At 43.8% G+C, this 13,590-nt stretch overlaps 1 protein-coding gene across 4 annotated transcripts in view; it reads left to right on the plus strand.

Annotated features, from left to right (window-relative positions):
* TRAF3IP1 (TRAF3 interacting protein 1) overlaps positions 1 to 13,590 on the plus strand; it is a 1,297,461-nt gene that overhangs the window by 850,872 nt on the left and 432,999 nt on the right. The gene's annotated exons all lie outside the window — the stretch shown is intronic.

The following is a 13,590-nucleotide window of genomic DNA, read 5'->3' on the forward strand; positions in this document are numbered from 1 at the left end:
TAGGCTTAGTGTCATTAAGAACGTGGAAGTGCATGGGAGAGGAAAAGGGTGAAAGTGCATGGGGGTTGGGGAGAAGTGGAAAGTGCTATGCAAAACTATAAAAATACATAAATAATAAATAAATAAAACAAATAATAAAAGCAGAAAAGTGGTAGTGCAGCCAGCAAGTTATTGTATAACTGATTATTGGATGATATGTAATTATAAACACAACCCACAGACATTGAACACACGCATGAGAACATGGGGGGGAGGGGAGTATTTCAGAGCAGGTGAGTGCTGTGAAGTAGGTAGAGGAAGTGGTGCAAATGGAAGAAATGTTAAATGGGATTGCACAATGGGCCGTGTGGGGGCAGGGTTTGGAGGAGGGGGGCCGAGGTCAAACGAGGCAGAGTTCAGAAGGAGTGGAGGTGTAAGTTGAGGTTGGATGAAAGGAAATGTTAAACCTAATACTTTCAAAATAGCAACTTTGTTTAATTGGTGTAAAAATACTTTAATCATAGTAAGCATTTGTTGCTATGGTTTCTGTACTGTTCAAGCAAGCAGCGTCCGTGTGAAAATGTAGTTTGGTATGCAAACCTACAAATACCATAATTTAATTCAGAAAAGCAAGTTTGACAGCCTGGAAAGGTGGTGGCTCGGTGATAATTGTGTTTTCGAAATGCACTCTGCTTTTTGATGAATCACAGGGTGTTTAACTCTTGGCGAACCGGGATGCTCGCCTTAGTGATGTAATGTGATCTGTGCGAGTACGCTGTGCACCATGCGATCGCAGGGAGCCAGTGTAGCAAGCTGGTTTGTAACGAAAGGACCTATTGGCTGTTCTAAAAGTAGATAAATTACGTCATCGCCTAATTTGCATAATTGTCCATGTGTATGGTGGGTGATTGCTGAAGGGCCAGTGGCGATATCACTGTAGCATTAAAAAAATGTAATATATTACTGGAACTTACCAAATGCATCGTTTGCATGACCCTGTACAAAATGCAATATGCAAATATGGGCAGGAGAACGAATGTAAGTAGGATTACCAACATAGACCAACTGTGGTAAAATGTACTTACTGTGGTAAAGTCTACCAATCTGCAAGAGCAAGACCGGGCAGGCATGCAACATGCTAACATTGATGGAAGGAATGCATGGCTAAAGTCCATGTGCCTATATGTATGCCTATTGACCGCACTTCCTGTGCCTTTGTAGTCCGCTAGTGTTTGCTTTCTTGTCACTCAATTTGCAGATTTACATTGTGCCCAGTGTATAGTTACTCTATATCCTATGAACAATTTTTTTTTTTTTAGCCTTTCATAATCAGTAACCGAGGCACACAGCATCACGGCTCAGTGTTATAGAACTTGCACTGTTTTTGAGAGTTACACTTCTTTGTATTGGTTTGGAAGGTTGTGAAAATGATGCAAATCTCTTAACCAATGGCAACAAGTGTAACTCTACACACCAATAGAAAAAAAATATCTAGAATTCTCGCTAACTGCATTTTTTAGCACAAAGTCGGTGGCGGACCATGATTTTTGGTAAATATAGTGAAAAAATCGACAAGCTGTGAAGACTGCACAGAGCACATTTCGTTAGAGAGGGGAGCCCCGAGGCTCACTAATGGTCTGTCTCGGCTCCTGTTGTCCGTGAGACAGGTAGGGGGCCGAGCCAGAGTAGCTCTCATGGGGCTAATGTACTGTGTACGCCTGTAACCCCTACTCCTAATTGAAGCGTGAAAATCGCTTTCCTTGTTTTTTTGTTTACCTTTTCAAAGTTTTTTTTTATTTAAGGGTTATTTGGTGCTAATGCTGGTCGGATTGGGGGAGATCCGGCTGCATATGTGAGCTGGATCCGGCAAAAGGTGGTAATTCAGCAACACTAGTTATAGTTCACAATGGGAAGGAGAAGTATATGCAGAAAAGGAGGAGACAGATATGAACGTTTGAGGTTGTGGTACAGACAGATGTTAGTATAAAGTAACTGAGAACATCCGTGATGGAAAACCGAACACAGTGTCGATGGACAATGTTTATCTACTGCCCTGTGCCCCGAACTGGGACTTTGAGTTTGTAGGATGCAACGGTATGTTCATTGCGACAAAGCGGTTCACATATTACTACTTTGTGTACCAGTGCTGTTTACGTTACGTAGACGACTAATAGTTACAATATGCCATAGCTAAGAACCGAGAAGGTGGTCAGTTTGCATGTTTAATTAGTTATGCATGGAGCATTGTGGTCGTTTTGAATTCCAATAATATTATGTAAACGTCACCTTACATGATTTCGGGAAATTCCATTGTGTCGTTTTGTCAATGACTAAGCTTTCTGTAGAACGGATCCCTGAAAGCGTGAGGTAGCTTTTCAAATTTCTACTCTCTAAATAGTAAATGTTATCATTTTGTGTGGGTAATCGGCACGTTGTGTCCTTCAAACTGCTGCTGACTTGCACTGAAGGCCAAAGTACAAAGGAAACTTGTTATCTGTCCTCCAAGGTAGAGACGATTGCTCTGGATTTTGTGAAAAGATGCCACTACAAAAAAAACAGAGTACAATGCAAGTCTTAAATAAATAGGTTATGCACTGTCAACGTGTGAATATTTCAGATAAGTGTGTCGCTCTAAAAGTTGTGGATATATCATCCCTACAAGAAAATTGCATAGGATGCCGAGCCTATTCTGGTCTAGCACTTTTGAATGCACGAAGCAGAAAGGGGGTTGGTTATTGTGACTGTATTTATTCCACTGTTTAACCATTGCGGTATCTCCAAACATTGCTCGTGGATTCTGCCATGATGTAATAGTCGATAAGAAAGCATATTATTGTACTTTGCACAATGTAATTTGTGAGAGTGAGATTTACTGTTCGCTATATGGATAGATGAGACCAGGTACGGTTAAGTTGCGCTAATAGAAACCTATGAAATTCAGTGAAAAAACGTTGTTAAAGGGACGTTATGGTTAAGTAGCGCTGATAAAAACCTATGAAATTCAGTGAACAAACTTTGTTGAAGGTACGTTATAGTTAGTTTGCAGTAATAACCTATGAATATTATGGTTACAAGTAAAACCGAAAAAAAACAGAAACTCACCAGTTATGGTAAACTAAGCAACCATCACTTGCGCCACCACCGTGCACTGCTAAGACTAACACTGATGACATCACAAATGTCATTGATGACATCACTGATGACATCACATATATGGGCCACTTGTTTTTTTCACTGACATATCTAGGCTAAGTGGTTTTCTTCACTGACAGAACGGGAAAATTGAAAAGGTACAGTATTTGCAGACATTACCCTTCTCATATTTTCTTACAGTACTTTCTTCAGGCTTGAGTCGCATCTTGTGATGCATATACATAGGGGAAGCAAAAACGTAGGCAGGGTAGGGCGCGAGCGGGCAAGACCCACCCAAAATATATAAATACCCAATCAACAGCACTATGTGGGCATTTGCATATGTTAATGTCACTGTGGTGGGCGTAACTACATTAGCTTCAGGACCAACCTTTTATGCAATCCTGGCTACACCTCTGAGGGAAGAAGCAGGCCTGAAACACGGCTATCATTTCTGTACATCAAGAAAACCATTTAGGTTATGGACAGTTTCTGATGATACTGCTTCTCTTTTGGTTACTTTATATTCCCTCTACATGCTGCAGATTTGTATGCATTGTGGTCTCTTTATGTTTTGTTTGTAGCAGCACAAGTGTGTAGTAAGTGATGCCTTATTAGCTACTTATGGCATGTTCGACAGTATGAAAAAGCCTGATACGGAAGAATTCACCGTTTTATTATCCAACATTGCAACATTATAAATATTGCATGTCTATGGTGCATGCTGCAGCCAATGCCACTGTTTCTGTATGAGTAGGTTGCTGTACTAGAAAGAACACTGGAATGGAATGTTGTTTAGATCAGTATATTCCTTATTGAAGTACGTAGGTCATAATACGTCTCCCAACCAGCTCTCTCACTTTTTTTATCAACATGATACTGACAATCTCTTGTAGGCACTTTTCATGAAAACTAACTGCACATGTGATGTCATCAATGACATTTGTGATGTCATCTTTGATGTCATCGGTGTTGGTCTTCGCAGTGCACGGTGGTGGTGCAAGTTATGGTTGCTTAGCTTACCATAACTGGCGAATTTCTGGGGTTTTTCAGTTTTAATTGTAACCATAATATGCATAGGTTGTTATTACTGTAAACTAACTATAACCTACCTTCAACAAAGTTTTTGCACTGAATTTGATAGGTTTTTATTGGCACAACTTACAATAATGTCCCTTTAACGTTTTTTCTATATATATATATATATATATATATATATATATATATATATATATATATATATATATATATATATATATATATATATATATATATATCCCAATGAGCTCCTTTGATTAATTGAATTTGTGTGTGTCGAGACTTGCCACGTAGTGGAGAGTATGGACCTCCGTTCCCAAGTTCCCCACAGAGAGGTAGAATGAACTCCATGTGCGAGCCTTGGGACCACAGGTGGATGGTGTTTCACAGGATCAGCAGCGTCGAGAACCCCAAAGCTGTTGGAAGGAAGGCAAGGTTAACACAAGCAACAACAATACCTTGAGTCAGTGATAAGTACTAGAATAAGGCTTACCTAAACTCAAAGTCAAGGGCTGTGGTGTTCAAAGCTGTGGTGCGAGGGAACGCCAGCGATCCTAAAAGCCAGATGAAGAAACACCGACTCTGGAGGAATCACCTGAGAGACTAGTCTTTCGTAGTACTGTGACAAAACGTAGTTCAAGGAATCCAAAAGCAGTAAGCAAAAAAATGCTCTGAAGATCAAGATCCGGGTTGACAAATCAGAAAAGGGAATATCCAAAACCAGTCCGTTTCTGTTTAGCCAAAGTCCAAATATCAAAGTTCGAGCAAATCCAAGGAAAAGTTCGAGGAGCAAGAAAGCCAGTCCGAGTGTCGTGAGCCGAGGTCTTGAACAAGAATATCCGTAACTCAAACGCCTAACAGTGTAGAAAACAGCTGTGAAGCGAGGAGCGTTTGAATCGCCCGGCTTTTATGTCCGTCGACATCCGATCACGTGACTTGGTTTCTTGACACGTGATCGGGATGCCGACGCGGAACCAGGAAGCAGGCGTGATTGGCTGCCCCAGCCCGTTCGTATCCTCCATGGCAGCTGCCAGCGAAAACGAGGAAACGAACTAAGCCGCTTCCTGCGGCTGACACTAGACCATGGAGGCTGACGTTTCCTACGCACCACAGGTAACAGGGCATAATGAGGAGGCGATTGTGCAGAGGGCATTTGGGCTATGCTAGGTGTCTGGGTGTTCCTATGTGTCTGGGCGTTCCCATCTCCAGAAGGACATGCAAAGCTGTGAGTGAGGAAGGATTCTTCCCGGAGTGTATGACAGTGTGCCAATGTTTTTTTTCTACAATGTTATTGATAAGGGTTCCTATTCCTCAACTTTCTTGTGTCATTATTAATCCTCCCATAGATGGACTAAGCCCACAAATGGGCTTAATGCCATCTTAAATTGTGAGTCTTAAGTATGTGAGAAGGAGCGGACTACTTTGGAGCTTTGTGGGCTTGCATGAGTTCTCCCACTCGGAAACCTGAGCTGGCAGAACGGTTTATTTTGTGTAAACATATGCACATTTAAGTTGGTCTTTTTTTCTCTGTTTGAAGCATTTCGGATGCCCGCCCTGACTGTACCTCTGTGTGCACAGTGTCTCCTAGCATTTCTATGACAGAAGGAAGTTTTATCATTAAACAGCCATGTCATAGCTGGGTTTTAGGTTTGGCAGGGAGGGTGCTAAAGTGCATGGGGAATTGTACTGCACCAAGGTCCGATAAACAGAACCAGCTAGGCTCCCTGTGACAAGCACCTGCCACGCATGTGTTGAAGTGGTGGAGGAAGGGGTCCTCACTGCTCCAGGCTCAGCATCATGTAGAAAGCGTTGGTACTCCGCCCCAGTGGCTCCCAAACCATTTACCCCTTGAGTTAGGCAGGGGACTTAATCACACTATGCATCGAAACAATTACTATAAAGTTCCGTTGAATTTTCATATGACACTTTTTCTGCATAGTATTTAGCATATTTGCCTTGAAAAGATCCGGTTCAGAGTAAATAAACTCCAGTGTTGATACCTTTGCCCCAGTTGTTCACTTTTAAATTCTTCTGTTCTAGTTAAGTCAGGAATCTTTAGACCTTAAAGGAATGGTTCGGTCAAAATGTTTTATTGTCCCTACGGGTCGGCCATGTGTTTTTAAGCCTAAGTCGCTCGATTTTAGAAAAACTTCCTATGGAACTTACCCGAGTTTTCGTTCATTAAACGCACACGAAAACAGGCATCAGGGCGCTGCCATTTTGTGATAATCCTATCACTTGCCACATCGCCCTGGCTGGCCTGCTTTTGCGGCACTAAATCATATCCCCCGCCCCTGAGCCTGTCATCAGCAGACGCGTACCGCCCATTTCACAAGGCCAAAGCACGTCTTGTGTCAACATTCGCTGCGCTTCAGCTAATGACGTGTCGCCATGGAAATGGCAGGATGCCTCTTTCCTCAATAAATATAAACAGACCGTTTCAAAACACACAGCAGCAGATTTTCGATTCCATTCCTCTCTCTCTGTTACTTTGAGTATTCTGTGACTCGTTTCTGTGCTCTGGTCAGCTACCTTCGTTGCTTGTAGCCCGTGTGAACAGATACAAGTACCCCCGCTATAAATTATTTTAGTTTGTTTAACACACAATGGCTACAATAATGCCCTACATGTACGAGCCCGAGTATACCGAGGAGGAACTACTGGAAAGGGAAACGCGCGAAAACGATGCGTCTTCGGACGGCAGTTGGGAGGACGATTCAACAGCTGAAGAGCCTGGACCTAGTCGCATGGACGGTGTTTCCACCTGGTGCACATGCAATCGGTGCGAGCTAATGCCAACCGAGGATGAGAACTGCTGCTGCTGTGAAAACTCTGGCTGCGTGGCCTACATTTCGGAAGGCGAGCCATGACCGCAATGCATCACCAAGCTGCCAGACTTCAGGGCAGCCTGCCTCACACGGTCCGTGTTGAGGATAATGATGGTGCTTATGCACGAACCTCGCGCAACTGTTCATCCTCGTAATCCGAGTAACGAGTAAGTATACTCTGCTTGTCATGCCACTCCTATTTCATGGTCTTCTACTATATCCAAAATTACATATACATATCATTGTAACGCATGAAAGTCATTCAATAGTGTGCAGTGTCTAGATAGCATTTGTCCGAGCAGAATGCCATTAGTTACAAGAATTGTCATTGACAACAAACGTTTATTAAACTTATCTTGGTCATTTAAAAACAGTTTGTTTCATTCCTTTTCACAGGTGGTACAGGCTGGTGGCCTATCGTTCCTTTACATGGTGGCTTCACGGGAGGCTTGGACACGCGTTCGAAGAGTAATACCCGCCTGTGCCGTTCGTGCCATAAGAGAAACTTTCCCAAGTGACAGCGGTCAGTACAGGGGATTTTCTCTCGCTGTGCTGCAACCTGACCTGTACAATGTATAAAGTCTTGTATTTTTGTGTCATCAAAATAAGGTACAAAATAAAACACTACATATATTTTAACAACGGTGGTTTGGATTTTTTAAATGAATCAAGTGTGTCTCCATTCAAGGATGGACGTCAGACATCTGTGCTCCGAATGGGTGAAGGTCAGGTCGCTATGAAGTAGGGTGGTCACTATCTAAGCTAACATAATATAGTCTCAATAATGCATGCACTAAATAACACTTGTTCAAAGTCTTTCAGTCGGTTATGTCTCTATAAAAGTCACACATATATCTATACTATCAATTAACATTGGATTATACAGGCTTTAGGTTAAGGGTCTTGACCACTATAATACACTGTTTGAAGTGTGGGTATGTGCTCACAAGAATCTCCGGTATGTGGCATTTGTTATTGATGGGCAACAATATACTGCAGTAGGGGTCTAATGTTAGTTGGGGATCTGCTAGGTGGGCATCATGGCGTGATCAGTGGTCTGGCATGTTAGGCAGAAACCTGTGCAGTTCCCTCTGGGACCACTGCAAAAGATTTAAGACTACAGGTTTTTGGCAGTAAACCCACTTGGTAGCAGTCTGTACCACACAGATTCACTTGGTAGCTGTGGCTGAACAGTCAGACTTCCCTCAAGAAGAGTTAGGCAGTATACAGAGTATTCACAATAGGTCAAAAGAACACAGTAGAACAAGCAAACAAGCAATAATTATTGATTTAAAACCACATCTAATAAAACACACAGGCACTAATATTAAGCAGTTCAAAAACACGGTTACTAAAAGATATACACTCCCTTAAAAGAATATTAGACCAGTCTTAAGTAAAGCCCCACTTATTTTCAGACAGCGATGAGCGCTTAACGCAGATGGCACACTAATAATTCGGTTTAAAAGGGAGAGAAAGGCAGAGCATAACTTGAAACAGATCCCAACACTTTCAAAAGAACACAGCAAGAGAGGAAGGCAGAATCAAACCGTGAAGTTAGAGTTCAGAAAGCCGGATCCACTTTAAGAGGATCAGAACGAAATGTGTCCAAGGTCACACGGTTGAAAAGTGCACAAAAGTCTCGGAAAGGTTCAGAAAGAGTTGGACCAAAAGAAAGCGACCAGTTAAATGGTCAAGGTGGCCAGCCCAATCCAGAAGGTTAAGGGATTATTATTACCATGTAGCAATCTTTAGAAAGGGAGGCCTGGCGGACACGGTACCTTACAGTGGTGAGAATACTCCAGCGGGGGCAGTTGTTCCTGGCAGCGGATGCAAGTCGGTGCTTCGTCCGGGGAAGAGGATCTCGTCGGGGAGGAAGACAGGAGTCCGTTGCACTGCCAGGGAAGAAACCAGCTGCAGAGTTCTCAGTTAAAAGGAGCGGTCCTTTTATTCGCGGTCGAGTGGTAAGTGACTATCAGGTTGCCGGGGTGCTTGGCACGGGCAATTCAACCACAAGACATCCTGGGATGCGAGAAAAAGAAGGTAAACTGGTTGTGCCCATCAGTCAGGGGAGGAATACTCTCGAGCCGGGAGATCTTCTCTGTCGTCGGGAAGTGGTGAGTCGGTTCTGCGGGGATCCACCGGTGGTGTCGTAGCAGGTCAGCTCAGCATCTCCCTCGTAGGATTCTCAGGTCCTGTGGCGACTTCTCAAGTTCCAGTCCCAAAAGCCCTGCTTTTATGCAACACACCCCCATTCACTCAGCCTAGCTGTCAATCAAACATGCTAAGTGGTGAGCCGGCCGGCTCACCACTTGGGCCAGTCACACCAGAGTGCGACTTGAGTTAACAAGGTAACTCAGTCCAGGGTGCCTAAACCCCCTCCCACACCCCCTGTGGTACCCAGACAGAATGGCACCACTTTTGGAGGCTTCTGTGGAGAAGCCCGCCAAAAAGTGGAACAAAGGGCTCGACTTGGGTTGGAGTCACAGAAGAGAACACAAACGCCATTTTAGAATCGAGTCCTGGCAAAAAATACCAACCGGCAAATTAATATTAAATAAATAAACCGGCGGTATGTTCGAGGCTATGAGAATGAAATAATTAAAGTTGGTAGCCTCGAACAATGGGAAAATCCCATAGGGATATATTCGGGGTCGAATATAAGTAGTATCCACTGCCACCAGCCAAAACTCGATCAGGGGGGACGGAGATGTGCCCCCTCGACTAACAGATCCCGGGGCAATCGAATTGCCCCGACCAGTACGTCCACAATATGATGGTTTGTACTGGTTTTCTGTTCATAATTTGGGACTAGTAAAGCCAATGGTGACTTTACATGCCCTGGGAGACAGTAGGTGTCTATGGTGGGGTGTCACTATGACACCCCTGTGTCGCTGCACGGAGGGTCCTGTGTAACACACATAGTAAAAACACATGAGACCCTATGGAGTAAAGGACCCCATAGCCCATAAAACACATTAACAGTCAAAGAAAGCCCTCAAATCATGTCCAAGAGTGTGAAGAAAAAGAGTCTCACTCTTGGCAGGAGAAAAAAACAAACTCCAGAAATCCAGCAAAGCTGCTGGGGGACTCACAAGGTTAGGAAATTCAGCCTAAACAGAGAATTCTCCCTAACATGGCACATGAAGAGAATACCTTGCAGGGACACAGGGTCAGAATGGCAGTAAGTTTCCACTAGCGAGGGTGCGTGGGCAAGGACACGTTTGTGGAGATGAACGAGCTATGTGCTTAGTTCAGGCTGGTTCACATGCAGGTCAGTGATCTCAGAGGAAGAGTGATGTGTTACATTTATTAGCTGTTGCAAATACCTCTGGAGTTTTCCAGTCAGAGTGGGAACGAGGGTGGGGGCCATGTGCTCTGCGCAGTGATGCCTGGTCACCACGATGGAGTGGAAAGGGGGTACAAAAATGGATGCCCTGTGTCCTGCTCAGTGGTCCCATCTACGCGAATGTCAACCAAAGTTAACATGACATAAGGGCAAGGGGCGAACCCACTACTGGAGGCACTTGGTCCGAGTTTCTACTGAGAAGTAAAGGATGAGAGGGGCCTGAAGGCCTCTCCCTCCCACACACTTGCCTGCACGTCCCCCGGCCCATCTATTCCACCCCCCTCTATCAAAGGCGGTTCGCACCCGGGGATGAGCGCTGGCATGGGGCGTTGTCACGGGCGCAAACGGCCAACGTGCCAAACAGCATGTACACTTCAAAAGGTATCCCACGCCCAGGGGCCATCGCTCACATGGCCTCCTCAGACCCTGTGTCTCCAGGCAGGCCTCCCCTGAGGCAGGCCGCCCCCCTGCAATCCACATAAGTGTCTCCATTCAGCAGTCTTCCTGTGCCTTATCTGCATGCCCAAGGCCCATCCATCCCACCCCCCTCTATCAAAGGCTGTTCGCACCCGGGGATGAGCGCTGGCATGGGGGTGTGTCACGGGCGCAAACGGCCAAGGTGCCAAACAGCATGTACACTTCAAAAGGTATCCCACGCCCAGGGGCCATCGCTCACATGGCCTCCTCAGACCCTGTGTCTCCAGGCAGGCCTCCCCTGAGGCAGGCCGCCTCCCTGCAAACCACATAATACCACGACATACACACGTCATTCATTCACAAACACACCCTTGTTTCTAATACTTTTTAAACCACTTGATATGTCTCATGAGAACATCTTTGTGCTTTGCAAGTCAACTCCTGAACCTTCTACCTGAGAAGCACTGAGATCTATGCTAATCTGCTCGTCGTCGTGCTATCTGTGACCGCTTTGAGCAAACTCGTCAGTGTGCTACATGTGGCCATCTACCTGTTCTCCTGCAACATACTGCTCGGCCTGCTGAATCCAACTGTTTGTTGGTCAAGGTAGGGCCATGTATCCTAGTCATATTTCGGTCATTTTTACATTTCTATCTATTTGCGATAACAGTACCCAATAGTGCTATGGTTATTGGTCTTATTGCTATTGACTTGAGTTTCAATTGTTATGCTATCAATAGATCTATTTATTTTCATCTGTGTCAATTGTCATCGAATTGCATCCTTCGGGGGTCCAGTCTATAATGTAAGCATGTTTCCTTCTCGTGCAAGACAGAACATCCAAGGGATGAGTCACATGTTCAGAGTTTAGTCACATCATTTAAAAAATTTCTGTAACTTATGAAAATACTAAGCCGCACATGATGAACTGGTATAGTTCCGGCGACCAAAACAAACCTTGCATTGAACATGGTATGGTTCATTTACTTTTTTATGACATTTTTATTCATCAAGGTTTTATAATAATCTTGATATTTTCTTTTCAGAATTTTCAACAATGCCTGCCTGTCGATTAGCGGTTGCCCTTCGAAGACCCATGCTAAATCTGAAGGCACTACAATGCATGTATTCCCTAAAACTGTTGATCGAATAAGAGAATGGGTCAGACATTGCGGATATCCACCGGAAGAGCTTGAAAGTAGAGTCCAGCAAGTCTTTGAGGACAAGAGGGGTGATCGATACCCCATCTGCAGCCGGCACTTTTCCTCGAACATGTACGCCACATCTTGGGTAACAAAGAAGAATAAACGGCGAACGGAACGAAAATTGCTCGCAAACGATATTCCAACTCTATTCGTCCACATTCCGCCACTGGTGAGTCAAGTGTCCGGATTTAGCTTTAGGCCTTGCAGTAATGTGTAGGTAGCCGAATGGATTCATTGATATTTTAGGTGTTGTGTCCCTTGTAATACTTTCGATATTGATATGAGTGTATAGCTTTTTGAATAATGACATTTATCAATAAATTATTTTTCGATTTTATAACCCCCAAAGGAAATCTATTTATGGGAACTGTGCTATATTGCGCATTTTCAATAGCATTATTCTCAAGTATTCTGTCGGTTTACATGGCAATTTTTTAATATTTGCATTTCATTATCAAACAATAATTTACCTTTACAACTGCTTGACTATCCACTGAATCTGAAGCAATAACATTCTACATCCGTGACGTGCCCGCAGTTATCAACCACTTCTAGCGCGTATCAGGTAATCATACTTGGCTATTTCCGCTACAGACTTGTTTTATGCATGTCAAGTAATAGTTTTTATGTATCGTGTGATTATTTTACCAATTGTTTGGTTGTTGCTTTCCAATTGATATACACCTTAGTTGTCGTACCCTGGCGTTTGTTTTCAGTTATAATTAGTGTTATCCATACTAATGCAAGTACTGTCTTTCAGGGAGATGCTGAAGCGTCCAGCACATTGACAACAGCCCTAGATGTTCTTCAGCAGCACGAGGTATGGATACTGACCGCTCCATCGTGATCATCAGGACTGGAACACTTGTCGTTTGATTGTTCTACACCATGTTTCATTCGTGGTTAGCCATCGATATGTACCTGTGTGGTCGACCCCAAGTGTGTGTTGTGTTTTCAATATTGTAATCCTTTCTAATGCAAATACTATGTTTCAGGCAGTTGTTGAAGCGTCAACCCACGCACTCGATGCAGAGCCTGACATTCAAGTAATTCCAGGGGAAGTGGAAGCGGGACCATGCGGATACGAATCGGCGCAACAGCTTTCGGAAGTGTGCACCACATTTACAACATCCATAGATATTCTTCAGCAGCACGAGGTATGGATACTGACAGCTCCATCGAGCGTGATCATATAACGTGATTCCATTTGCTATACTCTTCCCTATTAACGCAAATACTGTGTTTCAGGGAAACGATGGAGCTTCCACTACAATCACAAGATCCCATTTAGATGATGCAGATGTAAAGAAATCGGAGAAATAAGTCGATTAAATTGATCATATTTAAATATTCCTTGATTCTTTTAGACAATGCATCATTTGTGGTTATCTCTTTATATGTACCTGTACCGTCGGCCCCAAGTGTGTGTTATGTTTACAATATTGAAAACCATACTAACGCAAGTACTGTGTTTCAGGGAGTTGCTGATGCCTCCTCTCCAATAAAATCATTCATGGCAGTCCATGCAGAGCCAGAGGTATGGATACTGACAGTTCCATGGAACTAGACCATCAGAGCTCAAATACTTGTCGTTTGATTGTTCTACACAATGTTTGATTCGTGTTGAGCTATTGAGATGTAC

The sequence above is a fragment of the Ambystoma mexicanum genome, chromosome 9, assembly GCF_040938575.1.
Source record: "Ambystoma mexicanum isolate Mex_15411 chromosome 9, UKY_AmexF1_1, whole genome shotgun sequence".
In the NCBI taxonomy this organism is placed as follows: Eukaryota; Metazoa; Chordata; class Amphibia; order Caudata; family Ambystomatidae; genus Ambystoma; species Ambystoma mexicanum.